Raw genomic sequence first — 15,476 nt, forward strand, 5'->3', positions numbered from 1 at the left:
ATGCAAATTTAAACCATAATGAGGTACCACCTCACACCAGTCAGAATTGCTATTACTAAAAAGTCAAAAAACAGCAGATGCTGGAGAGACTGTGGAGAAAAGGGAACACTTATACACTGTGGGTATGTAAATTAGTTCGGTTACTGTGGAAAGCAGTTTGGAGATTTCTCAAAGAATTAAAATAGAACTACCATTCAACCCAGTAATCCTATTACTGGGTATATATCCAAAGGTAAATACATTATTCTACCAAAAAGAAACATGTACTTACATGTTCACTGCAGCACTATTCAAAATAACAAAGACATGGAATCAACTTAGGTGCCTATCAATGGTGGACTGGATAAAGAAAAGATGGTATGTAATTACAATGGAATGCTATGGAGCCATAAAAGAGAATGAAATCATGTTGTTTGCAGAAACATGGATGCAGCTGGAGGCCATTATCCTAAGCAAATCATACAGAAAAAGAAAATCAAATACTGAATGTTCTCATTTAAAAGTGGGAGCTAAACGTTGGGTATAGATAGGCAAAGGGATGGAAACAATAGACACTTAAGAACACCAGAGTGGGAAGGAAGAGCAAAGGGCAAAGGGGGAAAAAACACATATTGGGTACTATGCTTACTACCTGGATGACAGGACAATTCACACCCCTAACCTTAACATCATGCAACATACTCATGTAACAGACCTGCACATGTTCCCCCTGAATCTAAAAGTTAAAACTTAAAAAAAAAAAAGAAAAACCCTCTTCATGCCCATTTATTTCAGATATATTTGGCTTAAATTCTGCATTATATTAGATTCTATGTCCTTTTAGAAACAGCCAAAAGAAAAATGCAAGGAGTAACAAGGAATGTGCATTTTTTTCATGAAAGAAAGAGATTTTTAAATAATGGAATTATTAGAAAAATACTTTAAATCAGTTAATTTATAATCATTCTCCTTAAGGTAAAAAGTAAACACACTTGAGAGCGATGGAAGGTGAATCTTACAAATATACATATGTATGTGTTTATACACACACACATATATGCTGTGAAGCAATTGAAAAATTTAGAACTGGAAAATACTTTTCTGAAATTTAAAAAATGTACAGGATGGACTGAGTAGCAGAATAGAGATGATAGAGTGGATGAATTTGAACATAAATCATTAGGGATTAATCAGTCTGGAAGATAGAAAACAAAACCAAAAAAGGAACAGAACATCAGAGACTAATAGAAAAATATCAAAAAGTGAAATACATGAGTCATTGTAGTCCAAAAAGTAGATTTCTGGGCTGTATGACTGAGAGCATTAACTCAGGTTAAGCCCTGCAGTTTCCTTGTATTCAGAAGGAGCTGCCACTCTAGGGATGAAAAAGCAGCTGGCATTTATATTACAAAGTATTTTTGCAAACAGAACTTCGGAAATCTCTAATATTCAACTGAGTACTGATCAGCACAAGTATGTGAGGAAATTACCAGTTTAGGGAAAGAATTACCCAAAGGAGTCAGAGAATACAATACCAAGAACTCACACTGAGCTAAGAAGAGTGCCTGTTTCCAACAATCAAAGCAGTGAACTGTACAATTGATGGGGCACCAATAAAGTACTAAGTAACATTTCGCATAACTAGTTGAAAAATTTAGTCCTAGAATAAACTATGTTTCAGTATCTTCAAACAAAGCTTAATAACAAAACCAAAAATATCAAACTATTTCTAAGTAACTAAACCATGACCAATAACAAATATCCAAAAAATGTATAGGTTAACAAAATATTTAGCATCCACAATTTAAATTCACAATGTGATATAAGCAATTCAAATTTACCAAGCATGCAAAATAACAGAAAAATACAAAATAATACTGAGGGAAAATCAATTAGTCAGAACAGATACAGAAGTACATTGATTAATAAACATGACATGACAATAATTATTATAACAGTATTTATTATGTTTAAGAAGCTAGACAAAACATTAAAGCATATTAAGTAGAGATTGGGAGTTGTAAAAAATGATTCGGATCTAACTTCCAGAGATGAAGATAAGAATGCCTGAGATAAAATTCACTGGATGGGATAAATGGCAGACCAGATTTTCCACATAGAAAGAATTTGTACACTTGAAGAAAGCAATAAGAAAGCTATGCAAAATAAATCACAGAAAAATGAAAGACTAATAAAGTTAGCAGAGTGTCAATGAACAGCAAAACAACTTCAAATTGCCTAATATATGTGCAGCTCAAGTCATCGGAATAGATGAGATGGAACAAACAGAAATATATTTAGAGATATAATGGCTAGCAATTTTCCAAACTTGAAAATTATAAACCCACAGCTCAATGAATCCTAATTAGCACAAAAAGCAAGAAGCACATCTCACCAAGGTATATCATAATAAAATTGTTTAAATCCAGAGGACAAGAAAAATGTCAGAATCAATAAGAGATAAAAAGATTCTCTAATTATACACCATTATTTAAAGGTCTACAAATCAGTTATGCATCCACAGTGAAGTAATAAAATTTGCAAATACAGTAGTAAAAGTATAAAAAGTTGAATATTATAGATAAGGGTTTAGGATTTTAATGTGTATTAGAATTGCCTAGTATGCTGGTTAATATTGCATATTCTAGGGCCTCAAACCTGGAATTCCAGTTTCAATAGGTCTGCTGTAGGATCTATGAATCAGCACTGTAACTAGAAAAAAATGGTTAAAATTCTTGTAGCATTTTTATTGAGATAAAATGAACATACAAGAAAATAAAAAATCTTGAGTGCTGTTTGACGTGCTTTGACAATTATATACACACATCTAACTACCAACCAAAACTAGACATAGAACATTCACAACATGCATGAAAGATTCCTCATCTGGGGAGACACTGAAACCCATAACTAATAACTGTTGATTTCTATTAACATAATGTAGTTTTGTGTATTCATGCAAATGAACTTGTACAGTATGTACTTAATTGTGTTTGGCTTCTTGTATTCAATTTAATGATTTTAGATTCTCTATATTTTTACATATGATAATTTGTCTTCTTTTTATTGTTGAGTAAGATTTCATTGTATAAATGTATCACAAATTTTAATCCATTCGTGTGTTGATGGGCATTTGTATTATTTCCAGTTTTTCGCTTTTTTTTGTTTTGAGATGGAGTCTTGCTCTGTCGCCAGGCTGGAGTGCAGTGGCGTGATCTCGGCTCAGTGCAATCTCCACCTCCCGGGTTCAAGCCATTATGCTGCCTCAGCTTCCTGAGTAGCTGGAATTACAGGTGCTGGCTACCACACCCAGCTAGTTTTTGTAGTTTTAGTAGAGATGGGGTTTCATCATGTTGGCCAGGATGGTCTTGATCTCCTGACCTCATGATCTGCCCAACTCGGCCTCCCAGAGTGCTAGGATTACAGGCGTGAGCCACAGCACCTGGCAATTTTTAGCTATTGTGAATTAAAATGTTATATACATTCTTATACTTGGCTTCAAGTGGACATAAGCTTGGTTAAGGATCTTATATCAGATATACGTATGGCAAATATTTTTCACAGAGGCTTACATATTTATCCTTCTTACGCTGTCTTTTGATTAGCATAACTAAAAGTTTGATTGTCTCATTTATAATTTTTTTGTCCTTATGGTTACTACTTGTGACCTGACTAGAAAGTCTTTGAGTAACCCAGTGTGCAGATTTTTTTCTATATTTTCTCCTGGAAGTTGTGTGAATCTAGATTTAATGTTTTGTTCTATTATTTGCCTTGAATTTATTTTTGTTTATGGAGTGAAGTAGGGTAGTTATATCTCTGGGGGTCTCTATCTCTCAGTTCTTTCTTCTGCCTGCAACTTTTAGCATATTATCCCTCAAGATTCTTTGAGGGCCCATGGGAAAGTGTTGAAAGCACTGTACATACTTTTTAAATTGCTGGGGTGTTTGCAGATCCCAATTCAATAAACCAGCTTATACATGCTATCAAAGGTCTGTTCAATATTTGAATGGTTTCTATTAACAATTATCTATAGTAGATTCCTCTTCTCACAGCACTCTACAGTGGAAAAAAGTAAACATGAGCCTCTTCTCTCCTATAAAGGGCTTCTCATATTCTGCATTTTAGTTGATTTAATTTTCTTTTTATTCTCAGATTTAAAACTTTTTTAAAAAGAGAAACTATGCCTTTGTAACTTACCTGGCTTATTATTGATGTTAGACAACAATAATCTTTTGTGACTTGCTGCATCCTAAGTGATATAGGAAGTGCTTAGAATGTGAATTCAGGCTCTTACTTTGACAAACACTTCTACAGAGTAACGAGAAGATTTTAGTTACAGTTAATTTCAAATTGCCCTGATTCCTACAATGATATGTAAAAAAAATTTGTCTACTAAAGAGTACTGATAATATTCTAGTAGAACTACCATTCTAGCTGTTTGTAAAAGATTATTCTAGCCACCAAACACTTTATTGTTTCCTCTATTTTTACTGTAATATAGGACAGTTAATTCGTTTACCTAAATTCATTAAACTAGTAGCATGGCTGATCTGTCAATCTTTTGCCTTTGGGAAAACAAAAGTCATGGAGGAGAAGTAATATACCCCAATGCTCATATAATATAATCTGGTGTAATATGCACACATATTTATTTTAATTTATTATTTTTTTCAAATAACATTAAAAATAATATCTATTTTTTCAAATGAAGAGTACTTGTACCTGGTATATATAAGTAGCTGGGTTAGAATAAATCAACACACTATATGTTTCCTTTTCTTTTCTTTCTTCTTTGTCAGTGAAATTTATGTTTGGTATCAGAATTCCTAGAAACTTTTAAGAACTGACTCCAGTTAGTCTCTGTTTCTGCATACATTTGTGTGTGTGTGTGTGTGTGTGTGTGTGTGTGTATAACCCTTTACATAGTGAAGCATTTTCTTTAGCATAAGGAAGGTGTATTACTCCATTCTTGCACTGCTATAAATACCTGAGACTGGGTCATTTATAGAAAAGATATTTAATTGGCTCATGGTTCCATAAGCTGTACAGGAAGCATGGCATCATCTGCTTCTGGGGAGGCTTCAGGGAACTTTTACTCATGGCAGAAGGCAAAGTGGAAGCAGGCGACTTACAATGCAGTAGTAGGACCAAGAGAGGGAGGGGGAGGTATTACATAGTTTTAAACAACCATATTTTGTAAGAACTCAAAGCTCCAAGGAGGATGCTCTAAACCATGAGAAACCACTCTGGTGATCCAGTTACCTCCCACCAGGCCCTACAATTCAACAAAAGATTTGGACAGGAACACAGATCCAAACCATATCAGAAGGTAAATTTCTGTAATATATTTGTGCCTCTGAATGCTTTAGAGATTTTAATAAAAACTTGCCATGAGAGGAAAACTAATTTCAGTAATTCAGATAAAGCAGCTTGAGATTGAATGCATAATTTATTTTAAAATATTCATTTACTTTCTACTTTTTGAGTATATATCATGCTGTTTTTACTCACTTGATACAAAAAAGGTTCAAATAAAATTATAGTGAAGAGTCAATAACTAAGTTAAATGTCCTAGTTTATTTTGTGTTGCCATACAGAGTACCAGAGACTGGGTAATTAATTTAAAAAACTGAAGTTTATATGCCTCAGGGTTTTGAAGGCTGAGAATGCTAAGTGCCGGCTTCTAGTGAAGGCCTTTATGATGCAGCAACCCATGGCAGAAGACAGAAGGGCAAGCGAGTACATCAGATAGAGAGAAAGAGGGTATAACTCATGCTTTTGATCAGGAACCCACTCCCGGGATAATTAACTCATTCCTATGGCATATGGCAGCAACCCATTCTTAATATTCTCACCTCTTAATATAATCTCAACTGCAATTAAATTTCAACACGGATGTTGAAGGAAACATTCAGACTATAGCACTAAGTGAATAATGAATACTGCTTTTAGCACAGTGGACAGAATCAAAACCTTCTGTGCTTTCTCTTTTCTGTTTGTGTGATCAAGTACAGAAGTACTCAAAGGGATGTTTGTGTTTTGGAGGTGGTGAATTAGTAGTGGGCAATCTATGAAACAATAGTCAATTCAAGTTATCAAGCATAAATAACAAATATACAAAATTCATTGGATGGTGCAATTACGGTTTAAACCATCAATTTCAATTGTAATTTTCAGTTATATGTTTGATATCATTCTATACAACTGTCTCAATGTATTTATTCAAAGAATAGATTCCTACTGTCATATATGACTAGCTGCTGAAATAACTGAACGTGACAATGCTTTGACCTTCTGCATTATTTTATGTGATGCTTGAGCTGTTAGAGGTATCACAAAAGATATATTTTAAGTGTTGAAGATAATTAATAGGTATTATAACTTTTTTTCTTTTATTTTTTAAGACAGACTCTCACTTTGTCATCCAGGCTGGAATTCTGTGGCGCGATCTTGGCTCACTGTAACCTCCGCCTCATGGGTTCAATAAATTCTCCTGCCTCAGCCTCCTGAGTAGCTGGGATTACAGACATGCACCACCATGCCTGGATAATTTTTCTATTTTTAGTAGAGATGGAATTTCATCGTGTTGGCCAGGCTGGTCTCAAATTCTTGACCTCAAGTAATCTGCCCACCTTGACCTCCCAAAGTGCTAGAATTACAGGTGTGAGCTACCATGCCCAGCCCAATGTTATAGTTTTTTATAATATCTCACCATATGGCCCATCATTATGGGATATTACTTAGTATTATTGTACTTTATGTTTGATAATAGATACTTTAATTACTTTTTAAAGTGAGTTTTATAATATATGAATACAATATATGAAACTGAGTTTTGCAATTATGAATTGATTCATTGGTTATGCATGCTTTTTAACCTTCAGAATTACAAGAAATTGCCCATCACATTCTCACAAACAAATCATATATGTTTAAACATGTATTGATTTCCACTTTGGGTGCTTTCTTTATTCTAGAAATTTTCTTCAGAATTTAGGTGGGTAAACTCTCATGTCAGACATTTTGGGTTCAAATTATAGCCCTGCCTCATGCTAAAACTATAACCTTGAATAAAGCACATAATCTCTCTGACTCAGTTGTTTTATCTGTAAAGTAGACATATTGAAAATGCCTCCTTTATAGCACTGTTGTGAGGATCACTTCACTAATAAAATATAAAATATAACATGCCACATTGAATGCAAAACATTAAATGATAACTACATTTTGTAATATTGCTTAACTTATAAGTTTGAGAATAACTTATGACTCAACTGAACTACACACACACACACACACACATTGTAAGACAGAAGTTGAATCTGTTCTGAAATTATCATTGTGATAAAGGATACTTGAGGTATAACCTTATTATTTGTTCCTATTTTTTTTTTGTTTATTTTCCTTTCCAAAAGATAGCTAATTAGGCCATTGGGTTCCTTTGACTCTCTGGGTAGTCCAAAGATAATAGTACTACCATTTTATTTTTAAGGGCTTTATTGATAATATTTTATATATTATATAATTCACCAATCTAAAATGTACAATTCAGTGTTTGTGTGTTTGAAGAGCTGTTCAACCATCACCATAATCAGATTTTGAAATATTTTCATCACTACAAAAAGAAATCCAAAAAACTTTCACTCCTCATTCCCCTCCTCCACACTACAGCTCTCAGACTATAATTTTTAAAAATCTCATCATACATTAATTATGTAATAATTTCAACTGCACTCAGGATATCAATTATATTGATTAATTTTATTATACAAAATTAATCAATATGATATTTAAATTTTATAGTCTTCTGAAGGAAAGACACATATATGTAATTTTATGGGAAAATTATTTTTATTTAATTAAAATTAAATTATTTCTACATTAAGATGCACTAACATTTAGAAATTATAAGGAAATCTTTAAAATTTCTAATTAAAGTATGATTTTTTCCCCTTTACAATAATCTTCTTCCAGTAAGGAGCTTTTAAAATTACTTAATAATTTGTACAGTAGAATTATATTTACAATTATAAATATAAAGAAAAAATAAATTATCTGAGTAAATACGTTCTCAGATACCTTACATACATATATTCCATTATAAAATTTAAAAATCTTGATTCAATTTAAAATTATGAAATTATTGCTATATATGCTGTGGTAGATTCTCTATTTTAAAATTAAGCCAGCTGTGGGAATCTGACCCAATGGCAGCCAATCAGTACAGCTTTCTTTGAAATGTCATGAATGAAATAAAGACAAAGACCAGAAACCTTACTTTAAAGCTTTAACTGTTTTCCATATTAATGAATGTATAGGTGTACCTGAGTGTGCATGCACACATACATACACATACACATAAACAAGCACACACTTCTTTTTGAAAAAAAGTGCATATGGCAAATAGTCAATAAATATGTCCTCAGAAATGAGTTGGTTTCAAGATAAAATAACATTTGAATTGTGGTATTTTTCTCTCAGATTCTATAAGTGAGCTCATATGAGCAGCACATCAAAATTTTTTCAGCACTGACACATTCATTTGAAACAAGAGAAACCGTCATTAGTTTCATGTTTTATGGACCAAATAAAAATATTAGCAAAACTTCTAACCATGCTGATTGTTATTCTAAACCATTAATTAAAATTCCATAAAATATAATGTGAAGCAAAGCTAGCTTATGTAAAGTAAATTCTTACAAAAAATGATAAGAACAGACTTATGAACTAATTTTTCAATCATATTTATATTTGATTTTGATATTTTTGAAATTTTAGGATATAAAGTACTACAGAAAAATAAGAATATTTTCATTTGTATTAAAACATTCAAATATAAATTATGAGAGGAAACATTGTTCCATTAGTGAGATATTCAGCCATCTCAATGGATTATAATTCAAACAATGATACACTTACCTATAAAATTCTGAATAAAATCTTAAGGCTAATGCATGTTTCACTCTCTGATTGAAATATATAACTACCTAAATTGGCTTCCAGAAAAGCAGGGACTTAAGAGTTCTGGCTATGTTACTGTCTTAATGACTCAGGTTATTAAACAACCTGATGTTTAGGGAGACTACATGTAGTGAAATTTCTGGAGATTTTACTAATGAGGTCTTACCAAGAATATGAACTGTGAAAGACTTATACAGAACATGAAATATCTTACTACAAATGCCTATTGAAAACCTTTATTTAGCTCTTTGAGAAATTGCCACACTGCTTTTCATGATGGTTAAACTAACTTACACTCCCATCAACAGTGTATAAAGATTCCCTTTCTGCACAACTTCTCCAACATCTGTTACTTTGCAACGTCTAATAATAGCCATTCTGACAGGTATGAGATGGTATCTCACTGAGGCTTTGATTTGCATTTCTCTAATGCTCAGTGATAATTGAATTTTTTTTCATATGCTTGTTGGCCACAGGTATGTCTTCTTTTGAAAAGTGTGCTCATGTCCTTTGCCCATTTTTTAATGTGGCTCTTGGTATTTTGCTTGTAAACTTGTTTAAGGTCCTTACAGATATTATATATTAGACGTTTGTCAAATGCATAGCTTGCAAATATTTTCTCCCGTTCCATAGGTTGTCTGTGTACTCTGTTGATAGTTTCTTTGGCTGTGGTGAAGCTCTTACCTTTAAATATATCCTATTTGTAAATTTTTGCTTTTACTATTATTGCTTTTGGCATCTTTGCCATGAAATCTTTGCCAGTTTCTATGTCTAGGATGGTATTTTCCTAGGTTGTCCTCTAGGGTTTTTATAGCGTTGGTTTAAGTCTTTATTCCGCCTTGAGTTGATTTTTGTATGTGAAGTAAAAAATGGGTGCAGTTTAAATCTTCTGCATGTGGCTAGCCAGTTATCCCAACAGCATCTATTGAATAGGAGGGAGTCTTTTCTCCATTGCTGATTTTTGTCACTTTGTCAAAAATCAGGTAATTTTAGGTGGACAGCCTTATTTCTGGGTTCCATATTCTGTTCCATTAGCCTATGTGTCTGTTTTTATACCAGCGCCATGCTGTTTTGGCTACTGTAGCCCTGTAGTGTGTGTATGAATATGTGTCTGTATATATATATATATTTTTTCACAAATAAACCAACTTTAGTAGATATTATTTTGTATTTACATAGCGCCTTCTTCAAGAACCTTAAATGCTTTACAGACATTATCTCTAATTAATCCCCACAACAACACTGTGAGATAAGTATCACTCTCATTTTACAAGATGGGGAGACTGAAACACAGAGAGGTTAAGTGACTTGCCCAAGGTCACACAGTTAAATTCACTGAAGAGCCAGGAGATGAGGGCTTTAGCCTCCCAGCTCCCAGCCAAATACTTCATGATAGAATCTTTAATAAAAGTGTTTTAAAAGAAGTATCAAGAGTAGTTATGTTATGAAAATGAGGTATTTCTTCTGCCATCAAGGAAAGAAAAAACCCTATACTAATGGTTAGAGGCCACAAGACCCACATAATACAACATTTTCTTCTTTCCCTGTTCCCAAACCTCTTGGTTCCTGTCTTAAATAATCTTTTAAAGGTAAAATTCCCAAGACAGAAACCACGTGACTTAAGAAGTGGGATTTACTTTAGGATATTTACTTTTAGTTACAATAATTTATAGAAATTTTTATTCCAATATAGAAAATATAGGACAGTCATCCCAACATTCATGTACATAGTTACATAGCAATCAGTCACCATTTACAACTTACACCAGCCCTGCATTTTAATCACAGTCAACCAACATACAACTTCACAATTCTTTCTTCATGGTCACTTTTCTTACTTACTATACCTGTATTTTTTCCCCCAACCCTGACCCTATATGTTTTAAAAGTATATTGAGTTTCTGATAAGCTTCAAAACATTTACTTAGATCCAGTTGCATTAAGAAGAAAAAGTGAATGTAAAACTGTCACCCCACAGTCCCTTCCCTGACAAATCATACTGCGAAGTATGCTGTAGATTTGAACAAAGTATGTCACTACCAGGAACTCAATACACATACTAGAACTTGCTTTAATATGAAATTTAACTTGCCTTTTACTGTATGTTTTTTTTAATGCAACAATGTAAAAACAAACACAACATAGTATTTCAATGCTGTACCTTTATGCAAATGACTTCATCTATCTTTCTTAAACATGTTGTGATATAGCTAATGTTAAAACTGACACAGTTTCACTTTCCTCTTTTTCTCCGTACTGAAAGCTGCAGAAATACAGCTTTAAGTCCAAGATGATTTGGTTTAAGCCCTCAAAATAAAAAGTGTGCATCCACTTCCATTGCTCTGACTTTCCCCACATTGTTGATTTTGATTCTCTGTGGCATGTTGGTAGATCGGGCAGGCTACATGTAATTTGTAAAAAACATCTCTAGCCAGGGTAAGGCTTTAGAAACTATCTTAAAAAGAAACTTGTCAAAATACTTTTCATATTTAGTACAAATGCTAAATATTATGCTTTTCTCCCAGCACATCTGTTTAAGCAGTCCAATTACCTAAGTGACCCTGTTAAAGATCTGCTTATGGAACAAATAGGCGAAGTCATTTCCTGAGCCAAAAGATACAGATAATAAATGTTAATAATAGCAGCAGACTAAAAACATTCATTTTTGTTGTTTGTTTTCCATAGTCAACAGTTTTAGCAAAATAACTTTAAAAATGACAGATTTTGGGCCGGGCGCAGTGGCTCATGCCTGTAATCCCAGCACTTTGGGAGGCCGAGGTGGGCGGATCACGAGGTCAGGAGATCAAGACCATCCTGGCTAACACGGTGAAACCCCGTCTCTACTAAAAAATACAAAAAATTAGCCGGGCGTAGTGGCGGGCGCCTGTAGTCCAGCTACTCGGGAGGCTGAGGCAGGAGAATGGCGTGAACCCTGGAGGTGGAGCTTGCAGTGAGCCGCGATGGCGCCACTGCACTCCAGCCTGGGCAACAGAACCAGATTCCCTACCCCCTCCCCCCCGAAAAAAGAAAAAAGAAAATGACAGATTTTTTTTTTTAATTTACTGCCTGAAAAGAGTTTAATAAAGTACATCCAAGGCCTGATTGCTATTATTCTGAATGTAACTTTCAATAACTTTCTGCAGGTTACATTTGGCTACTGTCAGACAACTTACTGATGCATGGAAAAATGTCCAAAAAACTGCAGTGGTTTACATACATTTTACGTTACATATATTATTTCTTAAAACCCCCAACAGAATGAAGTCTTAGCAAACACAAATTTTAATCTCTGAACCCGCTTCCAGTAAGATTTGTAAAGATGGGGGGAAGGGGAGGAATAACCCGTTTTTTGTATTCCTAGTTTATTGATTAAAATGTAATCTTCAAAGGGTTTGTTTAGCTCACTATCCAGGCTACTAGGGTTATGACAAACATTATTACTTCTTTCCAGGGTAAAAATTACATCCAAAAATAACATAAATGCTATGGCATGATTTTCCCAAGCATGACCTCAACTTGAAACATTCGAATACTTAAGAATTCTAAAGATTGGCATATCACCACTGCACCAGCATTTTTAATTATTCCAACACTACAGGAAATGTTTATACAGTTTTTTGACTTTATTAAATTAAAGCTGAGGAAAATAACTGATTTAGAGACCATAATAAAAGGACAAATACTTAGCCAGAGCTATCACTTCCTCCTCTCATTGCAGTATTTTTCAAGGTATCTTACTGATTTCAGATATAATTTAAAATTTACCTTAAAATAGAAACAAACAAAAGGACCAGTTAAACTGACATTAACTAATAAAAATATGCTCAAATTTACTGACAGAATCATGAACACTTCATAGAATACTTAGACTCTACCAGTTTTAAGTAAAATAAATAAGGAATAAATTATAATTACAAAGCCAGCCTTTCCCCTTGGGGAAACAAAAAGCCAATTTGACCAATTGCTCCCTACATATACATATACTGTATATTATTATAAGCTTCTTCAGAGAAGCAAAACATCTTTGTCTTCCCGACACTGGATTATCCAGCATGTTAGTTTTCATATCAGGAAGGCAACTGGAATTGCTAGACCCAAAAGTATTTCTGGTTTCCTCTTGAAAAGACCATTGAATATGCTTCTATACATACTGAACCAGGCAAATTTATGCAGTGTGTTCAACATCATCTCCTTATCAATACAGCACAGATTCCGATTCTTTCTACTGCACCCCCAAGGAATTCAAAACATTATTGGTGCAATTAATAAAGAGAAAAATATGTGTCAATGACTGGAAGGCTGTTTTACAAGAGGAGCTGGTATCTCTGATTTTACCTCCTTGTTGTATGGAACTGTGCAGACAGCATGATACCTGAGCAAATAAATCAACTACCATAATTGGAAGGGCTTGTCAATCCATCGTCTTTGCTTTATCATGTGCAAAGTGTGCTACTGCATCCTGAGTTTCCTGCATTTCTCTTTTCTTGAAAAATCAGTGCTTGACCCTTTCCAACATAACCAGAGAAGAAATGAGACAGAAAGTATCTCTCCATCACCGTTCCGCCTCAGTCCTGAGACTGATAGGAAAGGATGTAACCAGACTCAGAGTTCTTTGAGTATCTGATGTCAACCCGAAGAATTCTTCAATAGCTTGCGCAACTATTTTTTCTACAATGTCGTCATCAAACAACAACCAAAAATCATGACTCTCAACTATTGCAATATAATGGCCTCGCTTGGGACCACTTCCACAGTGAACCACAACAGCAACAAGCTCGTACATTCTGTCTGGATTGGTGGCATAACCTGAAGTGTTAAATAGACAAGTTCTAAAGGAAAAACTACCCGGTAAGAGTTTTGTATAGCGATGAAATTGATCCATATATTTAAACCTCTTCAAGTGTAGAGCTAGAATCATGGGTAGTTTTTAAACTTTCATCCGTTTATGTGCTTCCTGTTTGCTGCGACACTCTTCACAGTAATACTTGTATTCACTACACAGAGTTTCTGTGTTGCCGAAACCCCTTAGGCAGTGAGTAATTGATGTATTTTGTTCCAGGTCAACAGAAAGGTCTAAAAAAATCTTCATCTTTACTGCTTATAGTTTCACAAGTAAGATATCTGGTTTCATTAGTTAATGTTTCCTGAAAAATCTCATGAACCCACGTTGGGTCTGGTGTGTTGTTATTATTTTCATTATCAATATTATCATTAGGTAAGTGACCATTTTGTTTTTCCTGCTTTCTCTCTTCTTGTAAAATATCAGCAATTGTATTTAGTAGATAATTCAAGAATTCGTGGACATCTTGTTGCAAGATGTTGTCAAAAAGCTCATTTTCTTTCCGTAATCTTGTGATGAACTTCTTAGGAGGTATTACTCCAACTTTTTTCTTCTGAGGGGCTATGCTATGAAAGAGATCTGCTAAGCACGTAAGAAGGCTCTCCTTTTTCCTGGGTTGACTCTCACATACAAGAACTTTTTCCCGAAATGGACAACAAAAGTAAAGTGCTTGAAGAACTGAATTGCAGTAGCAGGTATTCCCAAAATTGATTAATCCAAAATAATGCTCATTGACCGGAAACTGTTCTGGACCAATCTCTTTCTCTAACGTTGAAGCATTGGCGCCCATGGTACAGATGGAGGTGAATTTGGAGACTGTCACTGGAATTTCCATCCGGCCAGCGCCAACTTCCAGCCAATCACAGCGGCGGAGGTGACCCGGGGAGGAGGGGAGCCAGGCCGCTTGCTTGCACCACAGCCGGCGAGCGGACCCCGAGCCTCTACGGACTCACGCACCAAGCCCACTGGACCTCCGCTGCCGTCATCGCAGCCGGACCCTCAGGCACTCCAGGCCTGGGGTCCCAGTCCCTGCCTGCCGGCTGTCTTTTTTGTTTTTGTTTTTTTTTTTTGACGGAGTTTCGCGCTCTATTGCCCAGGCTGGAATACAGGCGCGTGCCACAACGCCCGGCTAAATTTTGTATATTTAGTAGAGATGGGGTTTCACCATGTTGTTGGTCAGGCTGGTCTCGAACTCCTGACCTCGTGATCTGCCCTCCCAAAGTGCTGAAATTACAGCCGTGAGCCACGGTGCATGGCCCCACCCTGTAGTATATTTTGAAGTTGGGTACTGTGATGCTTTCAGTTCTGTTACTTTTGCTTAGGATTGCCTTAGGTATTCAGGCTCTTTTTTGATTCCATATGAATTTTATAATAGCTTTATCTAGTTCTTTGAAGAATATTATTGGAAGTTTGATAGGAATAGCATTGAATCTGTAAATTGTTTTAGGCAGTATGATCATTTTAATGATATTGATTCTTCCTGTTCATGAGCATGGTATGTTTTTCCATTTATTTGTGTGATCTCTGATTTCTTTCTGCATTGTTTTGTTATTCTCATTGTAGAGCTCTTTCACCTAACTGGCTAGCTGTATCATTCTTTTTGTGGCAGTTGTAAACGCAATTGCATTCTTGATTTGGCTCTCAGCTTGCCTGTTGTGAATAGGAATGCTAGTGATTTTTGTGCATTGGTTTTGTA

The 15,476-nt window shown here is 34.8% G+C and overlaps 1 pseudogene; it reads right to left on the reverse strand.

Moving 5' to 3' along the window:
• Positions 1–13,505: 13,505 nt before the first annotated feature.
• Positions 13,506–14,646, reverse strand: LOC117077656 (annotated as a pseudogene).
• Between the last annotated feature and the right edge of the window lie 830 nt (positions 14,647–15,476).

Source organism: Trachypithecus francoisi, unplaced genomic scaffold (genome assembly GCF_009764315.1).
Source record: "Trachypithecus francoisi isolate TF-2019V2 unplaced genomic scaffold, Tfra_2.0 Lachesis_group6, whole genome shotgun sequence".
Classification (NCBI taxonomy): Eukaryota; Metazoa; Chordata; class Mammalia; order Primates; family Cercopithecidae; genus Trachypithecus; species Trachypithecus francoisi.